The sequence below is a fragment of the Scyliorhinus torazame genome, chromosome 14 (assembly GCF_047496885.1).
Source record: "Scyliorhinus torazame isolate Kashiwa2021f chromosome 14, sScyTor2.1, whole genome shotgun sequence".
In the NCBI taxonomy this organism is placed as follows: Eukaryota; Metazoa; Chordata; class Chondrichthyes; order Carcharhiniformes; family Scyliorhinidae; genus Scyliorhinus; species Scyliorhinus torazame.
In genome coordinates this window covers 27,484,231-27,510,382 of record NC_092720.1, presented here as the reverse complement: position 1 = coordinate 27,510,382, position 26,152 = coordinate 27,484,231, and the positions used below count along the sequence as shown (strand labels likewise).

Below are 26,152 nucleotides of genomic sequence, written 5' to 3'. Positions count from 1 at the left end.
GAGTGTCAGTGGGGGAGCATTTTGGTGAAAGTGACCATAACTCGGTAATAACCCTGTTGCCTAGTTATGGAAAAGGGCAAGGATGGACTGGAAAGAAAGGCTTTGAATTGGGGGAAGGCGATTTTAATAGGATAGGACAGGATCTGACAAAAGTGAACTTGGAGAAGCTACTTTTGGAAAATCCACGCCAGAGCAGTGGGAATCATTCAAAAAAGAAATAGAGAGAGCACAGGACTAACATGTTCCTGTAAAGGTAAAGGGTGGGGAAGACTCTGCTGGCTGGGGTTAAGGGGCCGGAGTACTCGGCAATTGCAATATCAGGTCATGCTCCACATTGGGTGGATATGGTACTGGAGAATAGGGTAGTACAGAGGCCGGGGTGAAAATTAGATGTGCGACTGTTGGGGGATCGAGGGTTCGGTGGCAAAATTGAAAAAGTAATTGAGGAATATCTAGGTTTCAACTGCATGGGTGAGGTGTCGAAGGCGGTTGCCTGGGAGACTCTAAAAGTGGTGGTGAGGGGTGAAATGATCTTGTTAAAGGCTAGGGTGGACAAAGAGGAGAGGGTAGAGCGTCAGAGGGTAATAGATGAGATGTTGGAGGTAGATAGGGGTTATGCAGAAGATGGGGACCCAGTGAAGTTGGAAAAGAGAAAGGAACTATAGGTGAGCTTTGACCGACTATCTACCAGGAAGGCAGTGCACCAATTGAAGCGAGCAAGGGGTGCAGTGTACGAGCATGGAGAGAAGGGCATATGTTAGTGGGTCAGCTTCGGAGGGAGGCAGCGACAAGGAAAATTGTTCAGGTGCGGGACAGGGCAGGGAAGTTGGTGGTGGCTCCAGATCAGATTAACAAGGTCTTTAAGGAATTCTATGAGAGGGTGTACAGGTCAGAGCCACCTGGGAGAGATTGGGAGATGCAGGAATTTCTAGATGGGCTGGAGTACCCGAGGTTAGGGGAGGGGACCGGGCTACATTAGAAGGGGCGATAGTGGAGCAGGAGATAAAAGATGCGATTGGGAGGATGCAGTCGGGGAAGGTAGCAGGGCCGGATGGATTTCCGGTGGAATATTATAAAAAGTTTAAGGATAAGCTAGCACCCCTGATGGTGGGGATGTTTGAGGAGGCGAAAGGGAAGGGGGTGTTGCCGCAAACCTTGGGGCAGGCATTGGTTTCCCTGTTGCCTAAAAAAGACAAGGATCCGATGGAGTGTGGGTCGTATAGGCCCATATCACTTTTAAACGTGGACGCAAAAGTATTGGCGAAGGTACTGGCTGGTAGGCTGGAGGAGTGCCTCCCGAAGGTGATAGGTGAAGATCAGACGGGGTTTGTGAGAGTGAGCCAGCTCTTTTCGAACATTAGGAGGGTATTAAACGTGATAATGGCACCAGCGGAGGGGAAGGAAATAGATGGTGTGGCATTGGACGCCGAGAAAGCATTTGACCGGGTAGGATGGGGGTTCTGGTGCCGTTTGGGGTTGGACCACGATTTGTGTACTGGGTACTGTATAAGGAGCCGAGGGCGAGTTCCCACACAAATAACATCAACTCGGAATACTTTTGTCTCCACCTTGGGACTAGTGTCAAGGGAGTGTCCCTTTAAGAAATGTTTTTGTCTTATCACATGGCTTCATTGTGTCATCAGTGATGTCATTGCGTGGGCGGAGCTGGGCTGTGACTCTGAGATTTACTTTCACTTTGGTTTGGAGCTGGTTTGTGGCTCTGAGTTTTTCCTTTCGCTTTTCACGTTTGGCTGCTGTACTCAGACAGAGAAGTATCTTGGCCTGACTTTCTATTTTCAATTTTAAACAGTTAATCCAAGGAAGAAAGCCATGGATTATAGTTACCTGGGGCGGGATTCTCCGGGAATTGGCGGGGCGGGCAGAAACGGCGCACTGGAGTGGCGGGAACCACTCCGGCGTCGGGCCACCACAAAGGTGCGGATTCCTCCGCACCTTCAGGGGCTAGGACAGCACCGGAGTGGTTTGCGACCTGCCGGCCGGCGTGGAAGGCCTTTGGTGCCACTCCAGCCGGGGCCGAAGGGACTCCGCCGGCCGGCGTGGGCCCGCGCATGCGCGGGAGCGTCAGCATCTGCTAACGTCATCCCCGTGCATGCACAGGGGGGTTCACCTTCGCGCCGGCCATTGCAGAGGCCTACAAGGCCGGTGCGTAGAAATAGAATGCCCCCACGGCACAGGCCCGCCAGCGATCTGTGGGCCCCGACCGTGGGCCAGGCCACCGTGGGAGCACCTTCCGGGGCCAGATTGCCCTACGCCCCCCCGAGGACCCCGGAGGCTGCCCACGGGGCTGGGTCCCGCCGGTAGGGGCCTACCTTGATTTACGCTGGCGGGACCTGGCAAAAACAGGCAGGAACTCAGCCCACCACGGGGCTATTTTGGAAGAGGAGAAGGCACCGTTGGAAGGGATCAAACCAAAGCGGAAGGAAGAGTTGGGAGAGGGTATGGAGGAGGGGTTCTGGTGTGAGGTGCTTCGGAGAGTGAATGCCTCCACCTCGTGCATGAGATTGGGGCTGATACAGCTGAAGCTGGTATATAGAGCGCACCTCATGAGGGCGAGGATGAGCCGGCTCTTTGAGGGGGTAGAAGATGTGTGCGAATGTTATGTGTGTGTGGGGGGGGTAATCTCTAAAGTGGTGCACATGAAACTGGACCCGGGTCCCCGGGAGGCCATATTTGGGGTGTCGGACCAGCCGGGGCTGGAAACGGGCACGGAGGCAGATGTTGTAGCCTTCATTTTACATAGAATTTACAGTGCAGAAGGAGGCCATTCGGCCCATCGAGTCTGCACCGGCTCTTGGAAAGAGCACCCCACCCAAGGTCAACACCGCCACCCTATCCCCATAACCCAGTAACCCCACAACGCTAAGGGCAATTTTGGACACTAAGGGCAATTTATCATGGCCAATCCACCTAACCTGCACATCTTTGGACTGTGGGAGGAAACCGGAGCACCCGGAGGAAACCCACGCACACACGGGGAGGATGTGCAGACTCCGCACAGACAGTGACCCAAGCCGGAATCGAACCTGGGACCCTGGAGCTGTGAAGCAATTGTGCTATCCACAATGCTACCGTGCTGCCCTCTAGAAATCGCCTCGTTGATCGCCCGAAGGCGGATACTGTTGAGATGGAGAACAACCTCTCCATCCTGTGCCCTGGCGTGGCGGGAGGACCTGCTGGAATTCTTAACTCTTGAGAAGGTCAAGTTTGATCTGAGGGGAACGATGGAGAGTTCTACAATTGATGGGCATTATTCATTATGCACTTTCAAGAATTGGATTACATTGAACATTAGGGGTGGGATTGGGAGGGTTGGGGGAGGGGGAAAGTATGTGTTAATGGTGACTATGGGTGTTTCCTGATTCCTTCTTGTTTTTTGTGTTTATGTTAACATGTGGAATATTGTTTGGGGGTAGGGTGGGAGGATGGGATTGTTGTTGTTGATGAGGAGGTTGACAATGTATTCGTTACTGATTATTGTTCGTCGATGGGTGTAAATTTGAAAGAAAATGTGAAACAGGAGGAGAATAAAAATATATTTTTTTTTAAAAGGAAGGAATATGGGATACTTGCCTTTATTAGCCAAGGCATAGAATACAAGAATAGGGAGGTTATGATGGAGCTCATTAGGCCATAGCTGGAGTACTGTGTACAGTTCTGGTCGCTACACTATAGGAAGGATTTGATTGCACTAGAGAGGGTGCAGAGGAGATTCACCAGGATGTTGCCTGGGCTGGGGCGTTTCAGCTATGAAGAGAGGCTGGTTAGGCTGGCGTTGTTCTCCTGAGAGCAGAGAAGGCTGAGGGGGGGGATCTGATTGAGGTGTACAGAATTGTGAGGGACACAGTTATGAGGGTGGAGAGGAAGAAGCTTATCCTCTTAGCAGAGGGGTCAATGAGCAGGGGGCATAGATTTAAGGTAAGGGGCAGAGGATTTAGAGGGGATTTGAGGAAAAACTTTTTCACCCAAAGGGTGGTGAGAATCTGGAACTCGCTGCCTGAAAGGTAGGTAGAGACAGGAACCCTCACAACACTTAAGAAGCATTCTGAGGGAGTACTTAAAATGTCAGAGCAAACAAGGCTACGGAACCAGTGCTGGAAAATGGGAATAGGTTTCCTTCCATAGTCCAATGATGTGCAGGTTCGGTGGCTTGGCCATGCTGAATTGCCTCTTAGTGTCCAAAGGATTGGTAGGGTTATGGGGTTAGGGTGGGACAGTGGGCCTAGGTGGGGTGATCCTTCGGAGGGTGGGAGCAGACTCGATGGTCAATTAGCCTCCTTCTGCACTGTAGGGATTCTATTCTATTCCATTCTAGGTGCTTGACGGCTGGCACAAATACAGTGGGCAGAGGTGCCTCTTGTTGTGCTGTAAAACCCTATTACCGGGATTCTCCCAGTTGGGGGCTAAGTCCCCGCACCCGCCGGAAAATGGGTGAGAATCACTCAGGACTTTTTTCTCGAAAGTCCGGGGTGATTCTCCGTTTTCCAGGGGGCTAGCAGGACCCCAGCATGTGTCCCGCGGCTCTGGCTGCCGCCGGGGCCCTGCTGTCCTGAGCGCGCATCCGTGCTTGTGCACGGCGGCCGCAAGCGGGCCCGCGGATGCGCGCGGTGGCCCATCTCGGCGCAGGCGCCTCCGATATGGCGGAGCCACACAGCGGGCCTGCGCAGAGTAAGGTAGGCCCCCCCAGATCGCGATGGCCCGCCGATCGGTGGCCCCCGATCGCAGGTCTGGCCACCGCTGAGACCCCCCCTGGAGTCAGATTCCTCCCGCTCACTTCCCCCCCCCACCCCCACTAGGACCGCCACCGAGGGCGCGGGTCCCAGCTCCCACCGGGTGGTATCAGATGTAAACTACGCCGGCGGGAGTTTGGCCGGTCACTCGCGGAGAATCGCCGTGAGGGCCCTATTTCAGCGGCCCGCGACCGGCGCCGCGGCGACCGCACAGGGGTGATTGGCGCCGATTCTCCAGTCGCTGGAGTGGCGGAATTTCCTGCGCCCCCGCCGATTCTCCGACCCGGCGCGGGCTCGGCGAATCCGCGCCATGAGTCTATGAGGAAGAAGGTAACAAACTACATGAACAACTGAATGGAAAGAGAAAGAAGAATTTAAGGGCCGTTTTTCCAGAGTGATCAAAAGAACCTCAGTGACTCATAAGTGCTGTTCTGAACTGCTTCTGTTCACTGGGTAGAACAATGATTTGGATATAGTGCCAAATAGCGGCGTCCAAATTTGCAGAGGATACTAAAATAGATAAAATACATAAATAATATCGAGGACCAATGGAGGATGCAAGGGAGTGTAATTAAGAGAGTGAAATAGGTAGAAGAAAAAGCTGGCAGATGGAACTCAATGTCAGTAAACATACATTTTGTTAATAAGAATAAAAATTTGAATTATACGGTGAATGAAAGGCAGTTAAGTAATGTGGGGTTCCAGTTCATTAGATAATACACACAGCGCAAGTAGAGAAGTTGTGAAAAATAGCTAACTGAGCATTGAGTTTTATGGAATTCACAAGTTTCGATGTAAAGGGGAATCTTTAAAAGAAAATAATAAGTTGGAGTGTTGTGCAGAGTTTGGCTTCATACAACAACAACAACTTGCAAGTAGCCCAAAGCGTTTCACGGGAGCGTAATCTGACAAATTTTGAAACTCGGCTATCTTGGGAAATATTGCGATACATTACCGAAATCTTGGCCAGGGAAGTGGGCCTTAATACATGTCTCAAAGCAGGAGAAAACAAGAGAAAGGGGCAGAAAGAAAGAGAGACAGAGGCAGGGAAATTCAGAATGAAATTCCAGAGATAAGCCCTGAAGCCACGGTCATCCATGGTGGAGCGATGGAAATCAGGAATGCACAAGAAGTCGGAATTAAAGGAGCGCAGGGATACTGAGGCAATAGAGGAAGTAGTGTGGATTCACTAGAATTCTGTCTGGAATGCGGAAATATACATGTGGAAAGTGACCTGGAGTTTTTCATTAGCCAAGAGGATGTTGAAGGATATTTTGATAGAGGTGTTTAAAATTATGTAGAGGCGGACAAAATATAGCGACCAGCTGCCTTCAGTGACTCAGAGCTCTAGAACATGATGGCATCGATATAAAAACAGAAAGCAGGAGAAACTGCTTTTGATAGAGCTCTCATGCTTAAACAATGCACTACTTGAGGTAGCGATTGAAGCAATGACAAAGTCAACATTCATAAATTGGTTGAAAAAAGTGGGAATAAAGGGCATTGCTACAGGCTAGACAAATGGGAATCGGATAGCTGCACATGTGAAAAATAAATACCAACTTGGTTGTTTATACTGAAGAACTTTTCACCATATAGTAATTTTGATATAATTCTATATGAACTATGCTAACAAAACCATCAAGCTGTAGGGGATTGAAACTGTAGAGGACTACATCACTGTCAATTCTGTGATCTCTGAAAAGCCAATAGTAAAATAATTAAATGGACTGTAGTCAGATTCTTCGCAGAATAGGTTTTTCCTTTTAATTTGCTTCGACGGGATTGGTTTAACGTAGGACAATTTGAATCATTGCTGTGTATTGGGACACCGCCTCACTGAGAACACGTCCTTCGTGAGTAATATGATAGCCACTTTACAGTGAAGATTAGGTCAGATGGATCACAAGTAATTCCGAATGAGCAACCCCACCAAGATAACTCAGGACCTTATAATTAGACTCTTATTGTCTGTCACATGATATAATCTAATTAATTTATTTCCTGAGCCATTCATGCAGCACTCTGGAGCTTATTTATAGTTATTGAAAGACTGCAGTGTGTAGAATATTTACGAAGCTGCTGATAACTCGGGCCTTGCTCGGTGCCGTGGACCCTTCGCAAAAGTGTTTATGTCACATGATAGAGTGAGTGCTGAAGGCTATCAAACTGATTGTTCTCACTCTTTGTCTATTTTTGTCAATAGTCAGATACTTTTTTGTTGGGATTGCCTTCCTGTGCGAGCTCTGTAAGGAACGGCCATCAAACAACATTCTTACTATGCTGAATGTATTATTCTTACCATTCTCATTAGAACAAAGAACATTATAACATAGGAACAGGACCGTCTGTCCACCAAGCCTGCTTCGATCCAGATTCCTTACTGAGACCTATTACTTATTGCCTAACCGATCTGTATCCTCCATTCCCCGCCCGCTCATGTGTCTATCAAGATACATTTTAAACGCTGCTATCGTGCTTGCCTCCACCATCTCCACTGGCAACGCGTTCCAAGCACCCGTCACCCTCTGTGTGAAAGACTTTCCCCGCACATCTCCCCTAAACTTTCCCCTTCTCACCTTGAACCTGTGCCCCTTGTAATTGAGTCTTCCACCCTGGGAAAAAGCTTCTGGCTATTCACCCTGTAATTTTATAGACATCAATCAAGTCTTCCGTCAGCCTCCATCTTTCCAACGAAAACAATCCGAGTTTATTCCACTTCTCCTCATAGCTAACACCCTCCAGAGCAGGCAACATTCTGGCAAACCTTCTTTGCACTCTCTCCAAAGCATCCATGTCCTTCTGGTAGTGTAGTGACCAGAACTGCACAAAATATTCCAAATGCGGCCGAACTAAAGTTTTATACAACTGTAACATTACCTGCCAACTCTTGTACTCAATGCCCCGATGAAGGCAAGCATGCTGTATGTCTTCTAGGCCACATTATCCCTCTGCATTGCCACTTTCATGGAACTATGGAGATGAATGCCCAGACATTCTATATTCTTCAAAAACTTCTTCCGCGCCAGCTGGCGGGACAGAAATCAGTCCGGCGCGGGCCTAGCCCCTCAAGGTGAGGGCTCGGCCCCTCAAGATGCGGAGAATTCCGCACCTTTGTGGCGGTACGATGCCGGACTGATTCGCGCCGTTTTTGGCGCCGGTTGGCGGACATCGCGCCGATTACGGAAAATCCCGCCCCTTATGTATGCTTCCTTTTTCTTTTTTACTAGTCTCACAATCCACATTCTCCAACTCTTGCCGAATTCTGTTATAGTTAGCTTTTACACAATTTAGCACCCTCACTCAAGGACCACTCTTGTCCTTATCCATGAGTATTCGAAAACGTACGGAATTATGATCACTTTTCAAAAAATGTGCTTCGACTGAGACTTTTGTCACCTGGTCAGGCTGAGTCCCAATATTAGGTCCAGTAAGGCCCCCTCCCTGATTGGACTATGAACATACTGTTTCAAAAAACCCTCTTGGACACACCTAACAAATTGCTTTCCATCCGAACCTCTCTCAACTCACTGAGGGATTCCCAGTCGATATAGGGGAAATTAAAATCACCCACCACAACAACTCTGTTATTTTCTCATCTTTCTAGAATCTGACTACATATCTGTTCCTCTGTATCCCACTGGCTGTTGGAAGGCCTAAAGTACACTATTCTTCCTATTGTAAGCACTACCCACATTGCCTCACTGCAGGATCCCTCCAAAATATCCTCCTTCATCACAGCTGTGATATGTTCCCTAACCAGTAATGCAACTCCCCCACCCTTTCTGCCACCACCTCTCTCTCGTCTAAAACATTAATATCCCAGGATATTAAGCTGCCAGTCCTGTCCCTCCTTTAAACATGTTTCCATAATAGTAACAATATCGTAATACCCACATTAATCTGTGGTAGTCACCACTGTTGTATTATATTGTATAGATGGGTATTACGGTAAGGCCCCAATACTACAGGTACGGGGGTAGATCCCTGCCCACTGGCTCTGCCCAGGAGGCGGAGTATAAATGTGTGTGCTCTCCGAACAGCAGCCATTTTGTCAGCTGTTGTAGGAGGCCACACATCTCTGTGTAACAAAGCCTCGATTACATTCTACTCTCATCTCGTCGTAATTGATAGTGCATCAATTTATTACACAGAGATTTTTCAGAGATGGACCTCCACATCAAGCCGGATCGCCTGCAGCTGCATCCTCAAGCAGACAACACCAAAAAGGACTTCCAGCATTGGCTAGCTTGCTTTGCAGCATACATCGGGTCTGCGCCAGACCCAATCTCAGAAGCACAGAAGCTCCAGATTCTGTACACGCGGCTGAGCTCCAACGTTTTTTCCCCTCGTCCAAGACGCGCCTACCTACTGAAGGAGAATTACGCTCAGCAGACCAACAAGATCTACGCCAGGCACCTCCTATCCACGCGGCACCAACTTCCCGGTGAGTCTGTGGAAGATTTCTGGCGTGCCCTGCTCGCCCTGGTGAGAGACTGTGACTGCCAGGCCATTTCAGCCATTGAACATTCGAACCTGCTAATGAGAGACGCATTCGTTATGGGCATAAGGCCTGACTACATCCACCAGCGCCTCTTAGAAGGGGCCACGCTTGACTTCGCGGCGGCCAAGAAACTAGCGCTCTCGCTCACGATCGCCTCACGCAACGTACAAGCTTATGCGCCCGACCGCACGGCCCCCACCCCCCTGTGCATCGTGGACCCCGCCAACGGCCACCCCATTGTGGGCCACATCAGCGACCGCCCTCAGCCAACCCCACGCCTGTGCCGCGCGGCAGCCAACCAACCCCGGGGACCCAAGTGCTACTTCTGCGGTCAGACAAAACACCCCCGGCGCTCTGCAAGGCCTGTGGCAAGAAGGGACATTTTGCTGCAGTGTGCCAGGCCCGCTCAATCGCCGCTATTGTCCTGGCACCCCCCACGTGTGGCCAGTGAGCACCGCCATCTTCCTCTCCTCAGACCACGTGCGACCCGTGGGTGCCACCATCTTGCTACACTCACAACATGTGCGGCCCGTGGGTGCTGCCATCTTGCTTGCCTCAGAACCAATGGGCACCGCCATCTTGCCTGCCCCAGGACACGTGCGGCCCGAGGGCACCGCCATCTTGCCTGCCCCGGGTCACATGCAGCCCGTGGGCGCCGCCATCTTACCCACCTCAGGACCCCTGCCAGTCGGGCACCTCATCGGGCCGCTCATCGCCTGCAACCGCTGACGACCAGCCGCGTCTCGCCTCGGTCACGATCAACCAGTCTCGACTGCACAACCTCGCGACCGCTTCGACAAAGGTGAAGGTCGACGGGCACGAGATATCCTGCCTTCTGGACTCCGGGAGCACTGAGAGCTTCATCCACCCCGATACGGTAAGGCACTGCTCCCTTGCGGTACACCCCGCTAACCAAAGAATCTCCCTGGCCTCCGGATCCCACTCTGTGGCGATCCGGGGGTACTGCATCGCCACCCTCACCGTCCAGGGCGTAGAGTTCAGCAGCTTCCGGCTCTACGTCCTCCCCAACCTCTGCGCTGCCTTGCTGCTACTCGGCCAGACTTCCAGTGCAACATCCAGAGCCTAACCCTGAAATTTGGAAACCCTACTATCCCTTACTGTTTGCGGCCTCGCGACCCTTCAGGTCGACCCGCCTTCTCTGTTTGCAAACCTCACCCCGGATTGCAAACCCGTCGCCACCAGGAGCAGATGGTACAGCGCCCAGGACAGGATCTTCATCAGGTCTGAAGTCCAGCGGCTGCTGCGGGAAGGTATCATCGAGGCCAGCAACAGCCCTGGAGAGCCCAAGTGGTAGTGGTGAAAACCGGGGAGAAAAACAGGATGGTCGTTGACTACAATCAGACCATCAATCGGTACACGCAGCTCGACGCGTACCCCCTCCCACGCATATCTGATATGGTCAATCAGATTGCACAGTACCGGGTCTTCTCGACAGTGGATCTGAAATCTGCCTACCACCAGCTCCCCACCCGTGAGGCGGACCGCCCATACACTGCGTTTGAAGCAGACGGCCGCCTTTACCATTTCCTTAGAGTTCCCTTCGGCTTCACCAACGGGATCTCAGTCTTCCAATGGGAGATGGACCGAATGGTTGACCGGTACGGGCTGCGGGCCACTTTCCCATACCTGGACAACGTCACCATCTGCAGCCACGACCAGCAGGACCATGACGCTAATCTTTCCAAATTTCTCCACACCGCCACACTCCTCGACCTAACTTACAACAAGGAGAAGTGTGTGTTCAGCACAAACCGATTAGCCATCCTCGGCTATGTGGTTCAGAACGGAGTTCTAAGGCCCAACCCCGATCGCATGCGCTCCCTCATGGAACTCCCCCTCTCCCACTGCCCGAAGGCCCTCAAACGATGCCTGGGGTTCTTTTCCTATTACGCCCAGTGGGTCGCAAACTATGCGGACAAGGCCCGCCCACTCATTCAATCCACCACTTTCCCACTGATGGCCGAGGCTCACCAGGCCTTCAACCGTATCAAGGCCGACATCGCCAAGGCCGCGATGCACGCGGTCGACGAGACGCTCCCCTTCCAAGTCGAGAGCGATGCATCAGACATCGCTCTGGCCGCCACCCTCAACCAGGCAGGCAGGCCCATGGCATTCTTTCCCCGCACCCTCCATGCCTCCGAAATTCGGCACTCCTCTGTCGAAAAGGAGGCCAAAGCGATTGTTGAAGCTGTGCGACATTGGAGGCATTACCTGGCCGGCAGGAGATTCACTCTCCTCACTGACCAACGGTCGGTTGCCTTCATGTTTAACACACAGCGGGGTAAGATCAAAAATGATAAAATCTTGAGGTGGAGGATCAAGCTCTCCACCTACAATTACGAGATTTTGTATTGCCCCGGTAAGCTCAACGAGCCCCCCGGTGCCCTGTCCCAGCGCACAAGTGGACTGACTCCGGACCCTGCACGACGATCTCTGTCACCCGGGAGTCACCCGCTTTTACCACTTCATTAAGGCCCGCAATCTGCCCTACTCCATCGAGGAAGTCAGGGCTATCACCAGAGACTGCCAGGTCTGTGCGGAGTGTAAACCGCACTTCTACCGGCCTGACCGTGCGCACCTGGTGAAGGCCTCTCACCCTACGGTCCAGAAATCTCCTGGCCTCCTGCTGGCAGGAGGTCCTCCCCGACACACTTCACTCCATTCGGTCACTCCTGTGCACCACGACCAACAAAACCCCCATGAATGTCTTTTTGCCTTCCCCAGGAAGTCCACCTCCGGGGTTTCTCTCCCAACGTGGCTGGCAGCGCCAGGACCCGTTCTCCTCCGCAAGTACATGCCGCTCCACAAAGCGGACCCATTGGTTGAGAGAGTAACAGCTACTCCATGCGAACCCGCAGTACGCCTACGTAGCGTACCCTGACGGCCGCCAAGACAGAGTCTCCCTCAGGGATCTGGCACCAGCTGGGTCCCCCCCCCACCCCACCCCGGTGCCACCCTCCCCTCCCCAGGTGCACCCCACCGCAGCTCCCGCTCCAGGACAATCCATCCTCCCCTTGCTCCCACCCGGGGATGAAGAGGATTTTGACACGCTCCCGGAGTTACCGAAGACCAAGCTGACACCTGAGTCGCTGCCAGCACAGCGGCGCTCTCAACGACAGATCAAGGCGCCCGATCGTCTAAATTTGTAACCTTCTCTGTAATTTTAAAACCAATCTGTATGTATATAGTTGTCCACCACCCCCACTGGACTCATTTTTAACAGGGGGTGAATGTGGTAGTCACCACTGTTGTATTATATTGTATATATGGGTATTACGGTAAGGCCCCTGTACTACAGGTACAGGGGTAGATCCCTGCCTGCTGGCTCCGCCCAGGAGGCGGAGTATAAATGTGTGTCTTCTCCAAACAGCAGCCATTTCGTAAGCTGCTAAAGGAGGCCACACATCTCTGTGTAATAAAGCCTCGATTACATTCTACTCTCATCTCATCATAATTGATAGTGCATCATAATCCAAGCTCTAAGTTGGTCAGTTTTACCTGTTAATCTTCTTGCATTGAAGCAAGCGCACTCCAGACTCCTGAGATCAGTGACTTCCCTCTGAGCTATATTTGTCTTAATCTCAAGCTCTTCCCCAGTCTCTACACTTGCTGGCCTGCTGCTCCGGTTCACAACCCGTTGCCATACTAGTTTAAACCGTCCGGAACCACATTAGCAAATCTCCTGGCCAAGACATTGGTGCCCCTCCAGTTTCGGTGCAGCTTCTCCTGCTTGTTTAGGTCCCACCTTCCTTGGAAGACTTCCTGATGATCCACATATCTTAAGCACCACCCCCCCCTCCCCCCACCAGCTCTTTAGCCACGTGTTCAAGTGTAGTATCTCTCTGTTCCTAACCTCACTAGTGCATGGCACGGGGAGTAACGCTAAAATGACTACCCAGGAGGACCTGCTTTTTAGCTTGCGACCTAACTCCCTGTAATGTCCTTGCAGGACCTTGCTGCTCTTCCTGCCTATGTCATTTGTAATCAGGTGGACAATGACATCTGCCTGTTTGCCCCCCCCCTTTTCAGGATGTACTGTAGCCACTCAGATTGATGAGTGTGTGTGGGGGCGAATAATTCACGATTTATAATATATATTTCATGATGAACTGTGTTGTGGTACTAAAGAATGACTACATTTGTGTCTACATCATTCTTACCTCATTGAAAACCTGAGAGCAACCAGAAAACAGTCCATTCAGTCAATGAAATACAAAATGGTTGCTTTGGTAGAAATAATTTCCTTTATGTCAAAAAAGCTTCAATGTACAGAATAAACCCTCAAGTAGAATACTGAAGGCAATAATGCCAGCTAATCATGCTTTCATGGGGAATGGGATGTTCGGATAACTCTGACTGGATGAATTAAAATGGGCTGCATAGCATTCCAGAATATCTTCTTTTTTTTAAATTATTTTTAAAAAAAAATTTATTCTCCTTTTTCACATTTTCTCGCACATTTACATCCATCAACGCTAAACAATAATCAGCAAGACATGTCAGTCCCCATAATAACAACGATCACATCTACCCACCAACCCCCAAACCTCAACCCGCATGTTTACATAAACAAATGACCAAAAGGAATCAGGGATTGCCCGTAGTCACCCTTAATCTTACACAGCCCCCCCCCCCCCCCCCCCCCCCCCCCCCGGGCCAGGTCTCCAGCTCCTCCCGTCCACTGCCTCTTGTAAAACTCCTCCTCCCAACCTCGGTTCCTTTCCCCCAACTTTCCACCCCGGCTAGACCACTCGGACACTGTTCTGCCAGGCTCCGATGGCCGCAGCCCCACCCCCCACCTCACTCCCGTTCACTGGCCGGCTTAAACCGGCCAGCGTGGAGCCCCCCCGCCCGGGTCCCTTTCCCCCTTGCCCGGCCCTAGGAAAGCCGAGAAATCCCCTTTTACCACACAAACCCCGCATATCCACCTACGCCCCAAAGAGCTCTCGTTTCGAGTGTAAGTCCCGTCCCTTCCCTTGTCCAAATATATACCACATTGGCTCCTTTAGTTTCTACACCCGCGCACAGTGATACAAAAAATAAGAAAATACAGTCATGCGGTTACATCGGCACATGGCCATTTCTCAATTTGTCAGTTCTGCCGCAGTCCTTCTGCTTTCGCAAACTCCTCCGCTGCTTCCGCCGTTCCAAAATAAAAGTCCCTGAGCTTGTAAGTCACCCTCAGCTTCGCTGGATATACAATGCCGCACCGCACCTTGCTAATGTACAGTGCCCTCTTCACCCGGTTGAAGGCAGCCTGCCTCCTTGCCAGCTCCACCGTAAAGTCCTGGTATACACGTATACAAGCTCCAGCCCACTGCACCACCCGCTTCTGCTTGGCCCAGCTCAGGACCTTCTCCTTCACACTGTACCTACGGAAGCACAGAGTCACTGCCCTTGGTGGCTCACTCGCCTTTGGTACAGGCCTCCACGACCGATAAGCCCGATCCAGTTCATATAGGGAGGGATCCTCCCCCTCCCCCAATAGTTTTGCCAGCATCTCGGCAAAATACTCAGTCAGCTTCGGTCCTTCAACTCCTTCGGGCAGCCCCACAATCCTCAAATTCTGTCGCCTGGATCTGTTTTCCAGGTCTTCCATTTTTCCTCGCAGATCCTTGTTAGTATCCATCACCTTCCGCATCTCTTTCCCCATCGAGGCAAGTTGATCACCGTGCTGCAATAATGTCTCCTCCATTTCCTTCAGCGCCTCCCCTTGCTCTCGCACCTCCGCCACTGCGCTCGCCACCTCCGTCCTCACCGGGGAAACCGCCTCCTCCACCAGCACACTCAAAACCTCCCTCATCTCCTTCCTCACCGTCTCCATGCATTTCGCAATCTGCGCCAACTGCTTTTCAAATTCCGCAGCCATCACCTTAGTTATTTCTTCAGCCGTAAGCAGTGCGGCCTTCCCTGATGCTCCAGCCTCCATTTTCCTTGGTGACCCCGCGGTGACCTTTCCACTCCCCGACGAACCTTCATCTGTTTTTTTTCCGGCCGTTTTCTTGCTCACCCTCGACATTTTTCTTTGGGTTTTTTTTCCTCCTGTGTCTTCACTGTGCCTCCTCCGTGCCTTCTCCCTGCTTCTGCCACCTCCGTGGTCCCTAGGACCGGGCTTAAAGCCCCGAAAATGCCGTTCCCGAATGGGAGCCCTCCATTGTGCGGCCGCCTCCCGCCCGCCGTCACCGGAAGTCCTGATCTATGAATATCTTGTGAACATTGTTACAATCCCTGTGGAAAGTGATAACTTCTAAGAGATTTGAATTCCCCACCAACCGACCGATGTAAAAAAAAATCACATGACAAGAGTTCATGGTTTAAGACTTTTACTGTAACAAGCAATCTAAAATCAACAGAGGCTAAACAATACTTGGCTATCAACTAATATATAAAACTAATGAAAAGATACTTCCCAACTAATTAATTCAATCAAAATTACCTTTTGACCCATTTGAACATTACATATCTGCTGAGACTGTGGTGTAGCTTTGTAAACTAAGTCCCACACTCCTCTTGGATTTTCTGCAGGCTCCCTCCTCCCTGTTACACCTAGGCCAGTCTTTCAGTGTCCTTTGAAAATCCATTCACTCAGTCTTGAGTATCCCTGAACTGACTTCCAGCAGCAAGGCCCACACCAGTGACCCCTCGGTCCTTAAATCTCCACAAGTCCCCAAGTCTTTGAAAGGAAAATCAGTTCTGCTTGGCATCCTACTAGATAGCTAACCCAAAAAAGTATTTTCTCTGCTATGCACAACAGAAGCTGTTTTTGTTCTCGCTATCTCCCCCTCTCCTTTGAATCTGATGTCCAGAAAGACCAGGAGAAAGGGAGACAGGGAGAAAAAAGTAGCTTTTCTGTCTAGGTGTCAAAACTGGCATTTGATTGTCTCGAAATTTCAGCCTGGGCCTCTTTCCCCACGGCAACTAGATCACATGGACCTGTCTCTAGGCAAAATTAGTATGATCACACCATCCCCCATCCAGAACATTTCGTTTCACCTAAAATTAAAAGAAAAAGTTTACAACATAACCATCTTACGAAGCCTCTCATTTTTAACAGTATACTAATGAATTTGAAAACAAAAAGCTTTGACAAAGAGTCATCCAGATCTCTCTACAGATGCTGTCAGACCTGCTGAGATTGTCCAGTATTTGCTGCTTTTGTGGCTAAAGAATTTGTACTGAATCTTGGGAACACTGATATAAAACCTACATTGTGTTTTATGCGGTGTAACTGTATTTGTGTACGTGTGTGCTGTGTATATTCCTATCAATGAAATTAACCACTGCAGCCAAAAATGGATAAAATTAAAAATGGCTTTTTTGCACTTAAATGTGCTGTTTGATTTCCAATGAAAAGAAGCTTAAGATCAAGATTTGCATGTATATATTGAGCTTCACTAAACAATTGTTTAATCTCACATCGTTTGCGGATTAGTCACTATCCAAGTATGCGATTTGTGATATAAACAAAATTCCAAGCTCATTGTGTCAAATTATCTTGGAGACAACATTGGTATGTTTTTTAAGCCACATAAGTGCTTTATAGGTAAACATTTACCACAGATTGTAATCTGCTCTTTTATTAATCTTGCACAACACTTCACCCATTACAGGCTCTTTGTAAAGGCTTTGAGGACAGAGGGATGGAATTTTCCTTTGTGCTCTTTTCATATCTTTAGTTTTTATTTATGGTGGTGTGCAGCTGAAAATATAGCTCTGCGCAACACAGAGTGAACTGTAACAAAGGAGGTTAACCTCGAGATCAAACCTTTCTTTAACATGCTAACACTGACAGAAAATGTGTTTTTCTTTTCAATCTTCTCAGATTGTTGAGTGGGTAAATCCATTATTTCACACAATATGTAGTCCTGGAAGATCTCATGTTCCATCTTCAGTCCATGCTGAGTTAAACAACCTCTTCCAACTTCAAGTTTGGGAAAATAGGCCTCAATAGGCTGTGAAAATGTAGAAGTATCAGCTCAGTGTCTGCACGTTCTCCCCGTGTCTGCGTGGGTTTCCTCCGGGTGCTCCGGTTTCCTCCCACAAGTCCCTAAAGATGTGCTTGTTAGGTGAATTGGACATTCTGAATTCTCCCTCAGTGTACCCGAACAGGCGCCGGAGTGTGGCGACTAGGGGATTTTCACAGTAACTTCATTGCAATGTTAATGTAAGCCTACTTGTGACACTAATAAACATGATGATAATGTGTATGTTATGAATCTTTTTGGAGGGGCGCTGGTTGTTTGAGAAGCTCATGAAATGGCAAGATTTAACTACACCTTACTGACATGGGGGGCGATTCCTGGACTGGACATGTTGAAGAGTATCTGAAAGTTGTTACATAATTACAATATACTCAGCTGCCTGGGGAAGAAAGAGAGGTGCCTGGAAGCAAAGATGTCTTTTTTAACAAATAATTTGTTCATGAAATGTGGATATCACAGGCAAGGCCAGCATTTGAAAAGCTTTTTTACCCAGAGGGATGCCCGAGAGCATGGTAGAGACGGATTGCCTCACATCCTTTCAAAAGTACCTGAATGAGGGCAGCACGGTGGCGCAGTGGGTTAGCACTGCTGTCTCACGGTGCCCAGGTCCCAGGTTCGATCCCGGCCCTGGGTCACTGTCCGTGTGGAGCTTGCACATTCTCCCCGTGTTTGCGTGGGTTTCGCCCCCACAACCCAAAGATGTGCAGGCTAGGTGGGTTGGCCACGCTAAATTGCCCCTTAATTGGAAAAAACGAATTGGGGACTCTAAATTTTTTTTTTAAAGTACCTGGATGAGCACTTGGCATGTCGTAACATTCAAGGCTATAGGCCGCATGCTGGCAAATGGGATTAGATAGTCAGGTCAGGTGTTTTTCATGTGTCGGTGCAGACCCGATGGGCCGAAGGGCCTCTTCTGCACGGTATTATTCTGGGATTCTGATTCTCCCCGCCCTCAGTTGCCCTGGAGAAGGTGGTGTTGGGAGCCACCATCTTGACGTGCTGCCACCTGTGTGGTTTAGGTACACCACAGAACCTTTGGGGAGGAAGTCCCAGGACTCTGACCCGGCATCAGTTTGGAAGTAGCGATATAATTCCAAGTCAGGACAGTGTGTGGCCTAGCTGCTGAACCTATTTGTTAAATTGAAAATTTAAGGCAAGTTGAAGAGTATAACCTCCATGTTGAAGAATCCTCTCTGTTACTTACCTTCCCTTACAGCCTGCTGCTCCTTTCAAGCTGGAAGGCCTCTGATTAGCTCTCAGTTTCAAGAGACTGCTAAACCTTAATTGGGCAGCGTGCCTACTGTCTGGCCGTTAAGTGGGAAAATCACAGGTGAGTGACTCATAGAATTATAGAATCACCATGGAATTGTAGTAGGAGGCCATTCGGCCCACCGAGTCTGCACCGACCCTTGGAAAGAGCACTCTACCTAGGCTCACGCCACCACCCGATCCCCGCAAACCCACCTAACCTTTTGGATACTAATGGGACAACTTAGCACGGCCAATCCACCTAACCTGCACACCTTTGGACCGTGGGAGGAAACCGGAGCACCCGGAGGAAACCCACGCAGACACGGGGAGAAAATGCAAACTCCACTCAGACAGTCACCCAATGTCAGAACTGCACCCGGGTCCCTGGCGCAGCGAGGCAACAGTGCTAACCGCTGCTCCACCCTGCGACATATTATCTGGTCATTATCAGATCGTTGTGTGTGGGATCTTACGCTGTGTAAATTAGCCGCCACCTTTCCTACGTTGCAACAGTAGCTCCACTTCCAAAAATTATTTCATTGGCGGTGAAGTGCTTTGAAACATCCCGAAGAAAGATGGTGAACCAATGTTGATGAGATGCTTTTCTTTCATAGGGAGAGCATATTGAAACCCCAAATTGTCTCTCCCGGCAGCCAATCAGAGAGAGGTGACAGTCGACCTCCTCTGTCCATCCAAACTGCACCAAAAGAAAAGTTGGTGGAGGTGGGACTGAAGATCCCACCCCACTCTGCCTCAGATATTTCAAGGAGGAGGCCAGGGCATTCAGCTCAAACAAAAGCAGGTTGAAGATTTTGTTTTTGTTGGCAGCTCTTTATGCATTTCAGAGACACACTGTTGTCTCCCGTGTCAATGTCAAATTCTGAAAGGTATTTCTCAACTTGTCTTGTTCCTGCTGAGTCTGCCTGATGCCGCAGATAGTGGGCGAAATTCTCCTACCCGCCCCGCCACATTTCTGCCCCGACCGGCCGGCAGGAGTCTCCGTAACACCGGCCGGTCAATGGGGTTTCCCATTGTGGGGCAGCCCCACGCCGTCGGGAAACCCCCGGGCGCCGGCAAAACGGAGACTCCCGCCGGTGGAGAATGACACCCAGTGAATCAGACTCTGGACGGTCAACAACATACCTACCATTTAAGCACTCAGAAACACAACAGTTTAGTATAACAGGCACAGTCGCTAGCACTCTCACATCTTGGCCAGGAGGTTGTGGATTCAAATCCCACTGCAGGGACCTGAGCCCAAAAATCAAAGCCAGCACTCCAATACAATAGTCAGGGAATGCAAGCATTGTTCGAAGTGCAGTCATTCACAAGAGATATTAAACCATCGCCCGCTCTCTCTGCCCTCAGGTGGGGGCAATAGGTTCAATTGTACTATTTCAAAGAAGGAGCAGGGAAGTATCCTGGCCAATACTGATCCTCAATCAACGTGACAAATAGACATTGTCAGATGGCTGCACGTGGGATCTTCCTGTGCAGCATTTCCTGCATTACAACAGTGACCACATTTCAAAAGTACTTCGCGAGGTCGGATGAGTCGGGAGTGCAGGAGGCGAAAGAGGCCGGTATGCTGGCCTTTGCATCCCTGGTAGCCCGGCGGAGGATTTTGCTACTATGGAAGGATGCGAAGCCCCCTAGTGTGGAAGCTTGGATCAAGAACATGGCAGGGTTCATCAAGCTGGAGAGGATAAAGTTTGCCTTGCGAGGGTCTGCGCAAGGGTTCCTCAGGCGGTGGCAACCGTTCCTAGACTATCTCGCAGAGCGTTAGGAGGAGGTCAGCAGTTGCAGCAGCCCAGGGGCGGGGTGGGGGGGGGTGTTTCTCTTGGGGTGGCGTTTGGGTTAAGGTGGGGGGGGGGTTCCCTTTATGTGCTTTTTACTGTTATATTGGGGGTTTCTGTATATGGGGGAAATCCAATGTATAATTTCTACTTGTTGTGTTCTTGTTGCTTTCTTTTTGTTGGGGGGGGGGGGCGGGGGCTTTGTTGAAAATTTGTTGAAAAACTTGAATAAATATATATTTTTTTTTAAAAGTACTTCGCGAGCTGTCAAGTGATTTGGGACGTGCTGCAATTGTGAAAGGCACCACATAAATGCAAATCTTTCTTCTTTAAAAGTTTTTATTATTTTCTGTCCTGCAAGGAGCAATAACCAAGGCTGTGAGGTCCACCTGTGTCATTGCTGCCAATCATTTATCTGCTCATTTGTACAGCAGTTGCTAGTCCAAGTCTGGCAGAGTGCTTATTCTACATGTGCTCGAATCGGGATTGTTCTGTGTGGTATTATCATTACTGTAAGAACTGCAAGGGTTAATGAAATGTCTAGAGTAGCCACAAAAGGGAGCTACAGATACAAGTACATAAGGCATTGATGCTCAGCCTTCTGGGGGAGGGAGTAGTCCAGGAGTTGGCTGGAGACAGACCGAAGTATTGATAGTGTGAGTAAAAGCATATCATAGTTTATAACAGGATTAAGATTAGTTGTAGATGAGTGTAGTTTATATGTCAACAATCAACTGTGTATTATTTAGAAGTAGGTGTCGAAACCAAATTAGTAGTGTTAATAAATTTATAGCTTTGTTTAAGTTCAAGCTATTTTGTGGTCTTTGTGAACACTACACCAACCATCCTAAATTAAGCAAGGCAAAGAACACCACATTCTGAACCCAAAGTGAAAATGCTGGAAAATCTCAGCTTCTGTAGGGAGAGAAAAGAGCTAATGTTTCGGGTCCAGATGACCAGACCTGCTGTCAGACCTGCTGAGATTTCCACCATTTTCTCTTTGGTTTCAGATTCCAGCATCCTCAGTAATTTGCTTTTATTTTTTGAACCCCACATTCTGTTCAACCGTGGGGTTTGCTGCGAATGATTAAGATACTCCGCTAAGTCCAGGCCACAGAGAGGGAGAGGTTAACTAGGTGCCCAGTCTAAAGCTCTAAAATGTAGCAACAGCCTCAGCTCTCATGACATTCTTTATAGAATCGCTACAGTGCAGAGGGAGGCCATTCGGCCCGTCGAGTTTGCATCGGAAAGAGCATCCTACCCCGGCCCCTTCCCCATCCTATCCCCGTAACCCAACCTAACCTTTGGGCACTAAGGGGCAATTTTAACATGGCCAATCCACCTAACCTGCACATCTTTGGACTGTGGGAGGAAACCGGAGCACCCGGAGGAAACCCATGCAGTCACGGGGAGAACGTGCAGACTCAACACTGTCACAAAGTCCTCTACCCCCCCCCCCCCCACGCCCCCCCCCCCCCCCACCTCATTATGCATCCCCCCAAGTTTTCTCCTCACAGCCCTGCTCCCACTCTAGTCCCATGCATACAACTAACTCCCCAGCCATCTGAACTGACAGGTATGCCTTCCACAATCACCGTACCTGTGTCCGCACAGGACAAACTGGCACACAACCGGCGTGAGATGGCAATACCACCTTGAGTCATGCGGGAGCTTAGAAACCTGACCCCGCGTGAGGAGGGTGCGCTTGAACTGGCCGGGGAGTATCCTGACCGTGACTGTGCTGATGGCAAAGTGCGGACAGCGAGGAAAAGTGAGAACCCTTAGGAGATACATTCCTACCTAAAGCCTCATGTGAGCAAAAATCTCACACCATTAAGTCCCCATGATGTAATGCCATCGCCCTTCCCTTGTCGACCAGCCCAGACCATACTTCATGGCCCCAGGGTGATCCAAAGCAGCTCAGAGGGTTACTTCTCCGATCTCGCCCTCGGAGAGGCGTCACTGTTGTCACCCGCACCCTCCACCAGCGCAGATACTCACACCTCAGTGGGATTACCCAGGAGACAGGATTCCGGGTCACTCACTCTGCTGAGCACCTCACAGATGAAGATTCCCAGGAGGCTGGGGCAAGGACATCCCAGGGATCCGGCACTCGGAGGAATGCCGGAACCTCGGACTTTGCTGAACCCTTGTCTGATGACATATCCCTAGGTTCAGTCATCTCCGAGCGGATGGAACTGCAAAGACAGGGTCGCAAGAATCAGAGGGGTGACTGTTTCCCTCCTCAGACTGCAAGGCCGACTGGAGGCGTCCAATCATCTTCTGTCAGAGGGATGGTCCATTTCTCAGATGCACTGAGGCCCACACTGTGAGGGTGGTGTCCATAGTGGACACCTTGGTGCAGGATGTGTACTCCATGGCAGGGGATGTCTGCACTATAGCTCGGGCATCTCATAGCAGCCATTCGTCTCCAGTGATGAGGATGCCATAGGTGACAAAGTGCTGAGAGGCTGCCCACCGGGAGGTTAGTTTGAGGAACACACCAAGACCCCTGACATCAAAGGGGGCTGTAGCAGATGAGGGCATATCCCGTGTCTCTGAACCCCGGTGCCTCTCCATTAAGCCTCAAACCATCCCCTCTCACACTGGCAAATCCCCACTCCTTCCTCAGGTCACCCAGGATAACGCGCTTGGTCAGCCCTGAGTCTCCCTTGGCACTTGGCTCATGGCCATTCCCCAATCCCAAGGCCAAAGCCAACCACTGCTCTCCCTTGCACTGGGTAACAGGATTGTTCAGTGGATGCATGGGACCTGCGCCTGCATCCTCATGGCGCATGTCAAAGAAGCCCCACCCCGTCATGACATGTGACAGGGTGAGAGATGATAGAATTAACCAAGAAGCCTTGCCTTGGGGGTCACTTCAGTGCATCCTGTGTGATGTAAGCATTGGGGTTCATTGGTTGAAACCAATTGAACTAAATCAAAAGAACTGAGGACAAAGCAAAAGGCCCCTTAAAGTGATACAGCCGTAAGCAAAATCAGACCACAAATGAGACTTAAAACATCAAACTGAAATAAGATTAAAAGGGTCAATAAGGCACCCTTGCCCCTGTGGGTCCCAGCGGGCATGGATGGCCTCAATGGTGCCAATGGACCATGGACGTCGCTTGCTCCCCTCCAGGGACGCCCAGCCACAAATGTAGCCGTGGTAGAGGGGAGACAGTCAGGTCGGGTGACCCCCTCGGTTGCCCGTTCCCTGGACCTGTTGATGGTTTGGATTAAAAACAGCGGCATTTCTCTTTATTCTCTTTGCATATTTCATTGCAACCCAATCAATTGAATGCCTCTTGTAACAGACGAGGCACAGCTGATTAGAGTAACGGCTGCAATGAGCAAGACAAGCACACACCTGGAAGGCACCCTCATTCTCCTATTTCACAAACCCTACACACTTAGTCCCGAGAGTCAAGCTTCCTAAACAAGTGCAACTGGTAGTCAATAGAGCTCAACCCCTTGGTAAGCAGGGTTGTGTCTGTGTGTGGGGTTGTACTCACCATTCAGTTGTGCTCCCCCAAGTGAGAGGGACTTCATTTCTCATGAGGCAGGGAAGCAAGCCATTCCTGAGTTGCCCACTCTGGACTTGCAGCCTGGCCTCTCATGGGACCCCACCCAGCTACCTCACAGTTGTCCCCAGTGGTGACCCTTAGTATCCACCTCCTACCACCCACTTTCCAGCTACCAGTAAGGACGGGCACCCACTCAGTGGTGATTTGAGTGGAGGAAACTATGCCTGATGCCAGCCTCCAGACCCCCTTAAGGCAAGGGCACCCCAAGGTGAATAGAAGGTAAGGCCTGCTGCTGGTGACCCCTCCCTCCAGAGAATGAGTGACTGCCCCCCCCCCCCCCCCCAGCCTGGCCCTGAAATCGGTGTTTCCTGTGTTGTCCCCCCTGTGCAGCCTGAGCAGTGAAGAACCTGGGGAGTCATGGCTACCTGAGCACTCACCTCCAATATCCCCCTCAGAGGTGTTGCCACCAGGCTCATGTTTATGTTGAGCTGTTGTAGCCAGCGCCTGGTGAATATTCCATGAGGGGGTGAAGGTCTGGAGGGAATGCTCCATGTTTATGTATGAAGACGAGGTTCCCGGGCTCGCGCAATGCGATTTGCACTACTCCACTGGCGAGGGGAACAATGAACATACAGCACAGGAAGAGGCCCTTCGGCCCTCCAAGCCTGTGCCGACCATGGTACCTGCCTAAACTAAAACTATCTGCACTGACAGTGTCGGTATCTTTCCATTCCCACCCTATTCATATATTTGTCTAGATGTCCCTTAAATGCCGCTATCAGACCTGCTCCCACCACCTCCCCAGGCAGCGCGTTCCATATATTTAACACCCTCTGAGTAAAACTCTTGCCTTGCACATCTGTTCTAAACTTTTCCCCATGCACTTTAAACCTATGTCCCCTCATACTTGACGCCCCTACCCTAGGAAAGAGCATCGGACTATCCACTCTGTCTTTGCCACTCATAATCTTGTAGACCTCTATCAGGTCGACTCTCAACATCCGTTGTTCCAGTGAGAACAGACCGAGTTTATCTAACCACTCCTCCTAGCTAATGCCCTCCATACCAGGCAACATCCTAGTAAACCACCTCTGACCCTCTCCAAAGCATCCACTTCCTTCTGGTAGTGTTATAATAGAACAATAGAACATTACAGCGCAGTACAGGCCCTTCGTCCCTCGATGTTGCGCCGACCTGTGAAACTAATCTAAAGCCCATCTACACTATTCCATTATCATCCATATGTTTATCCAACGCCCATTTAAATGCCCTTAATGTTGGCGAGTCCACTACTGTTGCAGGAAGGGCATTCCACGCCCCTACTACTCTCTGAGTAAAGAACCTACCTCTGACATCTGTCCTATATCTATCTCCCCTCAATTTAAAGCTATGTCCCCTCGTGCTAGCCATCACCATCCGAGGAAAAAGGCTCTCACTGTCCCACCTATCTAATCCTCTGGTCATCTTGCATGCCTCTATTAAGTCACCTCTTAACCTTCTTCTCTCTAACGAAAACAGCCTCAAGTCCCTCAGCCTTTCCTCATAAGATCTTCCCTCCATACCAGGCAACATTCTGGTAAATCTCCTCTGCACCCTTTCCAATGCTTCCACATCCTTCCCATACTGCGGCGACCAGAACTCCACGCAATACTCCAAATGCGGCCGCACCAGAGTTTTGTACAGCTGCAACATGACTTCATGGCTCCGAAACTCAATCCCTCTACCAATAAAAGCTAACACACCGTACGCCTTCTTAACAACCCTATCAACCTGGGTGGCAACTTTCAGGGATCTATGTACATGTTGTGGCCAGAACTGTACACAATATTCCAAATGAAGGGAGTGAAGTTCAAAAAGCCAATGACGCGAAGGGAATTATGTTTCTCGCTTCTCTCCGTGTTCTGAGTCCACGCCGACATTGTCGCGGACAGAGAGAGGGGCCTCAAAGTCTGCCCCAATATGTCGATATACGGAAGCAATATATTTTCTCTCAGGTTGTACCCAGCAGTTCACCATTAAAACGCAGTTAGCTTGGAGTACACTGGAAAGTCACAAGTCGGAAAGTTGGGAGCTCAAGTTCCACGCCAGGAACCTGAGCACATACACAAGGTCGATACTCCAGTGCCGTGCTGTCTTTCAGGTGAGGTGTTAAGCCGTGGCTCTGTTTGCCTTCTCACATGGATTTAAGGGAGCTCATGGCACCAATAAATGAAAAGTGGGGTAATTCTCCCCAATTCTCCCCAACATTGAGTGTTTGCTCGCTCAACAAGCAACATTAAAGCAGATCGTGGTCATTGCTTTGTTGCTATTTTGTGGGAGTTTC

The 26,152-nt window shown here is 50.1% G+C and overlaps 1 long non-coding RNA gene across 1 annotated transcript in view; it reads left to right on the top strand.

Annotated features, from left to right (window-relative positions):
- Window positions 1–26,152, top strand: part of LOC140389602 (uncharacterized) — a 68,780-nt gene that overhangs the window by 41,841 nt on the left and 787 nt on the right. The gene's annotated exons all lie outside the window — the stretch shown is intronic.